A 10,806-nucleotide genomic window follows, 5' to 3' on the forward strand; every position below is an offset into this window, starting at 1 on the left:
AATAACACTCATTTTGTCTTCCATTGTGTAAAGACACTCAACACAACAACAAAAAACTAGAGTATTTAAATTGTAGTACATTTGACTAAATTACTCACTCAAAATGTACCAAGTATAATATATTATACTTATAAATATTATTTACATATAAATAAATCAAATTATCAAATGTGACCAGAGGACAATATTCAGAAAGTATTTCAAAACCCACACAAAGTAGGCTATTTGATTGACAACGATTCTTACTTCTGTAACAATGTAAAAATGCAAACAACTACAGTTGAAGTCGGAAGTTAACATAGACTTAGGTTGGAGTCATTAAAACCTGTTTTTCAACCACTCCACAAATTTCTTGTTAACAAACTATAGTTTTGGCAAGTCGGTTAGGACATCTACTTTGTGCATGACACAAGTACTTTTTCCAACAATTGTTTACAAACAGATTATTTCATTTATAATTCACTTATATCACAATTCCAGTGGGTCAGAAGTTGACATACACTAAGTTGACTGTGCCTTTAAACAGCTTGGAAAATTCCAGAAAATGATGTCATGGCATTAGAAGCTTCTGATAGGCTAATTGACATCATTTGAGTCAATTGGAGGTGTACCTGTGGATGTATTTCAAGGTCTACCTTCAAACTCAGTGCCTCTTTGCTTGACATCATGGGAAAATCCAAAAAAATCAGCCAAGATCTCCGAAAATAATTTGTAGACCTCCACAAGTCTGGTTCATCCTTGGGAGCAATTTCCAAATGCCTGAAGGTACCACGTTCATCTGTACAAACAGTAGTATGCAAGTATAAACACCATGGGACCACGCAGCCGTCATACCGCTCAGGAAGGAAACGCGTTCTGTCTCCTAGAGATTAACGTACTTTGGTGCGAAAAGTGCAAATCAATCCCAGAACAACAGCAAAGGACCTTGTGAAGATGCTGGAGGAAACAGGTAGAAAACATTTTACATTTACATTTTAGTCATTTAGCAGACGCTCTTATCCAGAGCGACTTACAGTTAGTGAGTACATACATTATTTTATTTTTCATACTGGCCCCCCGTGGGAATTGAACCCACAACCCTGCCGTTGCAAACACCATGCTCTACCAACTGAGCTACATCCCTGCCGGCCATTCCCTCCCCTACCCTGGACGACGCTGGGCCAATTGTGCGCCGCCCCATAAAATGAGTCCTATATCGACATAACCTGAAAGGCCGCTCAGCAAGGAAGAAGCCACTGCTCCAAAACCGCCATAAAAAAGCCAGACTACGGTTTGCAACTGCACATGGGGACAAAGATCGTACTTTTTGGAGAAATGTCCTCTGGTCTGATGAAACAAAAATAGAACTGTTTGGCCATAATGACCATCGTTATGTTTGGAGGAAAAAGGGGGTGGCCTGCAAGACGAAGAACACCATCCCAACCGTGAAGCACGGGGGTGGCATCATCATGCTGTGGGGGTGCTTTGCTGCAGGAGGGACTGGTGCACTTCACAAAATAGATGGCATCAAGAGGAAGGAAAATTATGTGGATATATTGAAGCAACATCTCAAGACATCAGTCAGGAAGTTAAAGCTTGCAAATGGGTCTTCCAAATGGACAATGACCCCAAGCATGCTTCAAAAGTTGTGGCAAAATGGCTTAAGGACAACAAAGTCAAGGTATTGGAGTGGCCATCACAAAGCCCTTACCTCAATCCTATAGGAAATGTGTGGGCAGATCTGAAAAAGCGTGTGCGAGCAAGGAGGCCTACAAACCTGACTCAGTTCCAGCTCTGTCTGGAGGAATGGGCCAAAATTCACCCAACTTATTGTGGGAAGCTTGTGGAAGGCTACCCGAAACGTTTGACCCAAGTTAAACAATTTAAAGGCAATGCTACCAAATACTAATTGAGTGTATGTAAACTTCTGACCCACTGGGAATGTGATGAAAGAAATAAAAGCTGAAATAAATCATTCTCTCTAATATTATTCAGACATTTCACATTCTCAAAATTAAGTGGTGATCCTAACTGACCTAAGACAGGGAAATTTTACTAAGATTAAATTTCAGGAATTGTGAAAAACTGAGTTTGAATGTATTTGGCTAAGGTGTATGTAAACTTCCGACTTCAACTGTATTTAGAGACTATTTCAAAATGTAGGTAACCTCTCTCAATAAGATTTACAGTGAATTCGGAAAGTATTTAGACCCCTTGACTTTTTCCACATTTTGTTACGTTACAGACTTATTCTAAAATGGATTAAACAAAAAAATCTTCATCAATCTACACACAATACCCAATAATGACAAAGCGAAAACAGGTTTTTAGAAATGTTTTCTAATTTATTACAAATAAAAAAAGTATTTAGTATTCAGACCCTTTGCTATTCAGATCCTTTGCTATTAGACTCGAAATTGAGCTCAGGTCCATCCTGTTTCCATTGATGATCTTAAATTAAATTGATTGGACATGATTTGAAAACCTGCTCCAGGGTACTCAGGACCTCAGACTGGGGCGAAGGTTCCCTTTCCAACAGGACAACGACCCTAAGCACACAGCCAAGACAACACAGGAGTGGCTTCGGGACAAATCTCTGAATGTCCTTGAGATTCCCAGCCAGAGCCCAGACTTGAACCCGATCGAACATCTCTGGAGAGACCTGAAAATAGCTGTGCAGCGACGTTCCCCATCCAACCTGACAGAGCTTGAGAGGATCTGCAGAGAAGAATGGGAGAAACTCCCCAAATACAGATGTGCCAAGTTTGTAGCGTCATACCCAAGAAGACTCAAGGCTGTAATCGCTGCCAAAGGTGCTTCAACAAAGTACTGAGTAAAGAGTCTGAATACTTATGTAAATGTCATATTTAAGTTTTTTCTAAATTTCTAAAAACCAGTTTTTGCTTTGTCAGTATGGGATATTGTGTAGATTGATGAGGGGGAAAAAAACAATTGAATCCATTTTAGAATAAGACTATAACGTAACAAATTGTTGAACAAGTCAAGGGGTCTGAATACTTTCCGAATGCACTGTATACAGCTAAACACTGCAACTACTTCCATGAGACAGAGAACAATCATTCGAGCTCCACCGCTGATGTGCTCGCCTGTGCCAACCAAGTTATCATGACATGATTTGCTAATTTGAGAGCTATTCCCCAAGTTTCACAGCATCAAACATCGACAACACCAAACATATATCTGCTGTTTACTTATTTCACTCACCTCGACATCATCGCTTTTCAAAGTGCAACGACGTGTCCAAATCCGTATCACCAACGAACATAGGTACAGCTTCTTTCACAGTCAAAAGTCGTGTCCGTTTTGGTGCCGTCATTTTGAGTAATTAAGTAAAAAAGTGAGTTGAAAAGTCAAATGACAGCATACCCTGTTTCCGGTTTCTGGTTGATGACAACAGCCACGCGAATACAGGTTGTTAGCGAAGTTAATTTTGAGATATTGACTAAGATATTATTGTTAGAAAAAGAAGAAGTTGCTAATAAATCAAATCAAATCACATTTTATTTGCCACATGCGCCGAATACAACAGGTAGACCTTACAGAGAAATGCTTACTTACAGGCCCTTAACCAACAATGCAGTTTTAAGAACAAAAAAAAAAGTGTTAAGTAAAAAATAGATATGTAAAAAAATATAATTAAAGAGCAGCAGTAAAATACAGTAACAGTGGGGAGGCTACATACAGGGGGTACCGGTACAGAGTCAATGTGCGGGGGCACCGGTTTGTCGAGGTAATTGAGGTAATATGTACATGTGTGTACAGTTAAAGTGACTATGCATAGATAATAAACAGAGTAGCAGCAGCGTAAAAGAGGGGGTGGGGTGGGGTGGGGTGGGGGGGACAATCCAAATAGTCTGGGTAGCCATGATTAGCTGTTCAGGAGTCTTATGGCTTGGGGATAGAAGCTGTTAAGAAGCCTTTTGGACCTAGACCTGGCGCTCCGGTACCGCTTGCCATGCGGTAGCAGCGAGAACAGTCTATGACTAGTGTGGATGGAGTCTTTGACAATTTTTAGGGCCTACCTCTGACACCGCCTGGTATACAGGTCCTGGATGGCAGGAAGCTTGGCCCCAGTGATGTACTGGGCCGTACGCACCACCCTCTGTAGTACTTTGCGGTCGGAGGCCGAGCAGTTGCCATATCAGGCGGTGATGCAACCAGTCAGGATGCTCTCGATGGTGCAGTTGTAGAACTTCTTGAGGATCTGAGGACACCTGCCAAATCTTTTCAGTCTCCTGTGGGGGAATGGGCTTTGTCGTGCCCTCTTCACGACTGTCTTGGTGTGTTTGGACCATGATAGTTTGTTGGTGATGTGGACACCAAGGAACTTGAAGCTCTCAACCTGTTCCACTACAGCCCCATCGATGAGAAAGGGGACTTGCTCAGTCGCTTTTTTTTTCTTGTAGTCCAAAATAAACTCCTTTGTCTTGATCACGTTGAGGGAGAGATTGTTATCTTGGCACCACACAGCCAGGTCTCTGACCTCCTCCCTAAAGGCTGTCTAATCGTTGTCGGTGATCAGGCCTACCCCTGTTATGTTGTCGGCAAACTTAATGATGGCGTTGGAGTCGTGCCTGGCCATGCAGTCATGGGTGAACAGGGAGTACAGGAGGGGACTGAGCACACACCCCTGAGGGGCCCCCGTGTTGAGGATCAGCGTGGCAGATGTGTTGTTACCTATCCTTACCATCTGGGGGCGGCCCGTCAGGAAGTCCAGGATCCAGTTGCAGAGGGAGGTGTTCAGTCCCAGGGTCCTTAGCTTAGTGATGAGCTTTGAGGGCATTATGGTGTTGAACGCTGAGCAGTAGTCAATGAATAGCATTCTCATGTCGGTGTTCCTCTTGTCCAGGTGGGAAAGGGCAGTGTGGAGTGCAATAGAGATTGCATCATCTGTGGATCTGTTGGAACGGTATGCAAATTGGAGTGGGTCTAGGGTTTCTGGGATAATGGTGTTGATGTCAGCCATGACCAGCCTTTCAAAGCACTTCATGGCTACAGATGTGAATGCTACGGGTCGGTAGTCATTTAGGCAGGTTATCTTAGTGTTCTTGGGCACAGGGACAATGGTGGTCTGCTTGAAACATGTTGGTATTACAGACTCAGTCAGGGACATGTTGAAAATGTCAGTGAAGACACTTGCCAGTTGGTCAGCGCATGTTCAGAGTACACGTCCTGGTAATCCGTCTGGCCCTGCGGCCTTGTGAATGTTGACCTGCTTAAAAATCTTACTCACAACTGCTACGGAGAGCGTGATCATATAGTCATCCAGAACAGCTGATGCTCTCATGCATGCTTCAGTGTTGCTTGCCTCGAAGCGAGCATAGAGATGATTTTGCTAGTCTGGTAGGCTTGTGTCACTGGGCAGCTCGCGGCTGTGCTTCCCTTTGTAGTCTGTAATAGTTTGCAAGCCCTGCCACATCCTACGAGTGTCGGAGCCGGTGTAGTACGATTCAATCTTTGTCCTGTATTGACTCTTTGCCTGTTTGATGGTTCGTCGGAGGGCATAGCAGGATTTCTGCGTCCGGGTTAGAGTCCCGCTCCTTGAAAGCGGCAGCTCTACCCTTTAGCTCAGTGCGGATGTTGCCTGTAATCCATGGCTTCTGGTTGGGGTATGTATGTACGGTCACTGTGGGGGGGACGTCATCGATGCACTTATTGACGAAGCCAGTTACTGATGTGGTATACTCCTCAATGCTATCGGAAGAATCCCGGAACATATTCCAGTCTGTGCTAGCAAACCAGTCCTGTAGATTAGCATCTACGTCATCTAACCACTTCCTTATTAACCGAGTCACTGGTGCTTCCTGCTTTAGTTTTTGCTTATAAGCAGGAATCAGGAGGATAGAATTATGGTCAGATTTGCCAAATGGAGGGTGAGGGAGAGCTTTGTACGCATCTCTGTGTGTGGAGGAAAGGTGGTCTAGAGTATTTTTTCCTCTGGTTGCACATTTAACATGCTGGTAGAAATGAAATGCAACGGATGTAAGTTTCCCTGCATTAAAGTCCCCGGGTACTAGGAGCGCTGCCTCTGTTTGCTTATGGCCTTATACAGGTCATTGAGTGCAATCTTAGTGCAAGCATCTGTATCAAAGATATTTGTGAGTGACTTTGCCATACTGCCAACCGAAGTCAACGTAGTAGTACTGACCATGGTGGTGGCGCTTGGCTTGCACATGCAAGTTCAGCGCACACAACATTCTATAATATAATTGTGTTATTGTGACGTCCAAATAGTGTTATTTGACGTGTATATTTTTGACACGCAAAGACCCAAACAGTATTCCATACCAGCTAACTCTAACTGTAAATCACCATATTGGCATTGTTGCATCACTGGCAGGCATTCCCAAAAATGGCTCAATCCCAAAACTGGCTGAAAGACCATTAACTGCATGCAATAATGAGCAGAATTTGCTGGTGTCAAACCATATATGAAAACATGATACATATTTTGAAAGCTGAGAAACAGCCCTTTCAATTGATATGGCATAAAATAGCACTACATCAATCAAATGGTAATCAGTCATGAAAAAACACCTGTGAAAATGTGTATCTTATATGTAAATCAAAGCTTTTTCCCCCAAACAACTGCCATTTACACAACTTCCTAATGAAGATAGAGAAAAACTTAGAGCATATTGAGTCTTCCTTATTTGTCAAGGATTGAACATCTGAAATCAGAATAGTTATAGCTTATACTGTGAATAATAGACGTTTTAGTGAATGGTGGTATTTTTCTGGGATTCTAAGGAATCTTCCGTTATCAGACACTTTCTTATTTGGATTGTATATTAATCTGCACCAAAACATATAACAAATTGCATTTAGTCTTACAAATGAGAGGGAAAGACACAAGTAATATAATATTAATAAATCAATAACTTTATTGAAATAACTTTATTGAGGGGAAAAAATCATCTAATTCCAACCTGAAAACAAAGTGCAAGTTACATAGAACATTTTAATGACAAAATATGATAAGAATAAGGCATATAATAACAATAATTGGCTTTTACAACTTCAATTTCTTCTGTACATACATTCCAATAGGCCTATAGCCTAATACACGAAGAGTCAGAATGGGAATAAATAAAAGGCATGCAAGGGAGGCTAAAGGGTTGTGGGTTCGATTCCCACAGGGGGCCAGTATGAAAATGTATGCACTCACTAAAACTGTAAGTCGCTCTGGATAAGAGCGTCTGCTAAATGACTAAAATCTAATCTAAATCTAAATGACCAGTGACAATCTGAGCTACTGGGTGAAGACTAGGAGTACCTTTACTAGTGCCTATGTCTGCAATGAGTCACACTCAATGGAGTACTACAAACAAACACAATTTCAGTCCCCTACAATGCATAACTGCTTTCCCTTTCATTCTGGTGCAACACAAACAAACCACGTCTTATCCTCCTTTCTATCTTTCCTGTAACAATTACAACCATTTCTAGAGTAGTTCTCCAGTTTGTGAGGGTCTTAGGGGCCAAGACAAATTTCTTCAGCCTCTTGAGGTTGTGCCTTCTTCACCACACTGTCTGTGTGGGTGGACCATTTCAGATTTTCAGTGATGTGTACGCAGAGGAACTTGAAGCTTTCCACCTTCTCCACTGCGGTCCCGTCGATGTGGATAGAGGCGTGCTCCCTCTGCTGTTTCCTGAAGTCCACGATCAGCTCCTTCATTTTGTTGACGTTGAGGGAGAGGTTATTTTCCTGGCACTACTCCGCCAGGGCCCTCACCTGTAGGCTGTCTCGTCATTGTTGGTAATCAGGCCTACTACTGTTGTGTCATCTGCAAACTTGATGATTGACTTGGAGGTGTGCGTGGCCATGCAGTCATGGGTGAACAGGGAGTACAGGAGGGTGCTGAGCATGCACCCTTGTGGGGCCCCTGTGTTGAGGATCAGCGAATTGGAGGTGTTGTTTCCTACCTTCACCACTTCACCACCTAGTTGCGGCCCCTCAGGAAGTCCTGGACCCAGTTGCACAGGGAGGGTTCAGACCCAGGGCCCCAAGCAATGATGAACTTGGAGGGTACTATGATGTTGAAGGCTGAGCTATAGTCAATGAACAGCATTCTTACATAGGTATTCCTGTTGTCCAGATGGGATAGGGCAGTGTGCAGTGCGATGGAGATTGCCTCATCTGTGGATCTATTGGGGTGGTATGCAAATTGAAGTGGATCTAGAGTGTCAGGTAAGGTAGAGGTGATATGATCCTTAACTAGCCTCTCAAAGAACGTGGCTGGTTTTCCCTTTGTAATCTGTGATTGTCTGTAGACCCTGCCACATACGTCTCATGTCTGAGCCGTTGAATTGCGACTCCACTTTGTCTCTGTACTCACGTTTTGCCTGTTTGATTGCCTTACGGAGGGATTAACTTCACTGTTTGTATTCAACCATATTCCCAGTCACCTTGCCGTGGTTAAATGGTGTGGTTTGCGCTTTAAGTTTTGCGCAAATGCTGCCATCTATCCACGGTTTCTGGTTTGGGTAGGTTTTAATAGTCACAGTGGGAACAACATCCCCTATACACTTCCTGATGAACTCAGTCCCCGTGTCCATGTATACGTCAATGTTATTCTCAGAGGCTACCTGGAACATATCCCAATACATGTCTCAATTGTCTCAAGGCTTAAAAATCCTTCTTTAACCTGTCTCCTCCCCTTCATCTACACTGATTGAATTGGATTTAACAAGTGACATCAATAAGAGATCATAGCGTTCACCTTGATTCACCTGGTCAGTCTATGTCATGGAAAGAGCATTAATTCTTGCAATCAACAGCCAGCAAGATTACTATTTTTAGCAACCATATCACATATAAACAGACACCTAATGACATATCTAGCGATGTAGCTAGTTAACTAGCTAGCTAGCTAATAATTATATGGGTATAATACATCTTACTGCTAAAATTGCAGTCCTGCAGCAGCCCTCTCTGGCTGGCTAGCTAGCTAGCTACAAATCGAATCAGACACTAGCCAGTTCATTTTAGCGCATAGCTAATAGCAAAGACAAATGCTCATCAAATTGTCAATATGAGCATTTTGCCTTGTTTTTGGCTGACTGTCTACTGCTCCTCGACTTGTCATCATAAGTTCATTACAAAGACTCATCTTATCAATGGGAAAGAATACTCAAAAATCTACATATTATAATTACCAACATAAAAACAAATTGCATACAGTTTCTTACCTTAATATTGTTGTCCTGATCTCAATGACAAAGCTGTCAAAGTTGTGAGAAACATTTCAGGTCCAGAGGAAGCGTGGCAGCATTCATTCACTTTCAGTCCCGCACCAAAACTCACAATTTGCTCAACCTGCCATAGACGCCAATCGTGCGTTACTATGGCGCAGTGGTTCTAAGGCACTGCATCGCAGTGATAGCTGTGCCACTAGAGATCCTGGTTCGAATCCAGGCTCTGTCGTAGCAGGTCGCGACCAGGAGACCCATGGGGCGGTGCACAATTGGCCCAGGGTAGGGGAGGGAATGGCCGGCAGGGATGTAGCTCAGTTGGTAGAGCATGGCATTTGCAACGCCAGGGTTGTGTGTTTGATTCCAGTATGAAAAAATATATATATGTATGCACTCATTAACTAAACATTTTCATACCTTGGGAGTGTCCTAAAGTCAAGCTGTGTCCATGTCCAACTGCATTAATTCTGTATAAAAACAACTGCAGTCTCAATTGCCAGAAGGAATGGAAAGAATTGCACTAGCTAATTGCATGAGCTAAATCCGACGTGACATAAATTAAATAATGCAGTGAGTTGATGAGAGGAGAATTGCACTATTTAGGAACCTAATCGGTATTTTTGATATAAATGGCATGTTATAGAAAGGTCCAGACACCTTTTTTTGCAATTTCACTTGGTTTTGAGAAACTTACCCCATCCTCATTCAGGAGTTCCAGTGCGTCCAAAAAGCATGAACAAGGGCTGCAAAAACACCCAAATACGTACTTTTACAAAAGGAAAATATGCTGTACATATGAAATTGTGTCATTCCGAACTTTATCCACAATGTTAATCAATTTTGTGGAACTCGAACGATATTGGCATGCATGCGTGTACTTCCTTGTTCCCAATTCATCTCGCTACTGTGCTACAGGTAACTGCCAAAATAAAGGTAACACTTGTATAAATGAAACCGTTCTGGTGGCTCTTTAAGACACTATATTGGTGTTTCCTTTATTTTGGCAGATATGTGTAGTTAGTTGTTTTATCAGTCACTCACAAGATCAGCCAGGCTGGAACGAGGAACAAAGAGGTACACACATGTACGCCGATATGCACAGGCAGGAAATTATCGCTCAAAATGGATTATAACGTTGCGAATGAAGTTCGGAATGACACAATTTCATGTATAAAACGTCTAAAGACCTGCATCACAATACTGAGAGCTTTGCAGTTTGTAAAAGGACGTATTTGGGTATTTCTTGGAGCCTTTGGTCATGTTTTTGGACGCCCTGGAACTCAAAACCAAGTGAAATTGCAAAAAGGTTTCTGGATCATTCTATAACATGCCATCTACATAAAAAATACAGATTAAGTTCCTAAATAGTGAAATTATTCTTTAATGTGGACACTTATACCCATGCTAAAGCTTGTATTCATTCTTGGACATCCAGTGTATTTTATTAATACCTTGTCATGCTTTCTAAGAAACTCAGCTCTAAGAAGTTTTCACAAAGAATAAATTATCCTCACACACATAGCTAAGTCAATTATTCATAATATGAGGGCAAACAGAGTAACAGAAGGCATAACAAAAACTCACAGGGGTGCTCAAGGACACTCAAATGTA

Source organism: Coregonus clupeaformis, unplaced genomic scaffold (genome assembly GCF_020615455.1).
Source record: "Coregonus clupeaformis isolate EN_2021a unplaced genomic scaffold, ASM2061545v1 scaf0318, whole genome shotgun sequence".
In the NCBI taxonomy this organism is placed as follows: domain Eukaryota; kingdom Metazoa; phylum Chordata; class Actinopteri; order Salmoniformes; family Salmonidae; genus Coregonus; species Coregonus clupeaformis.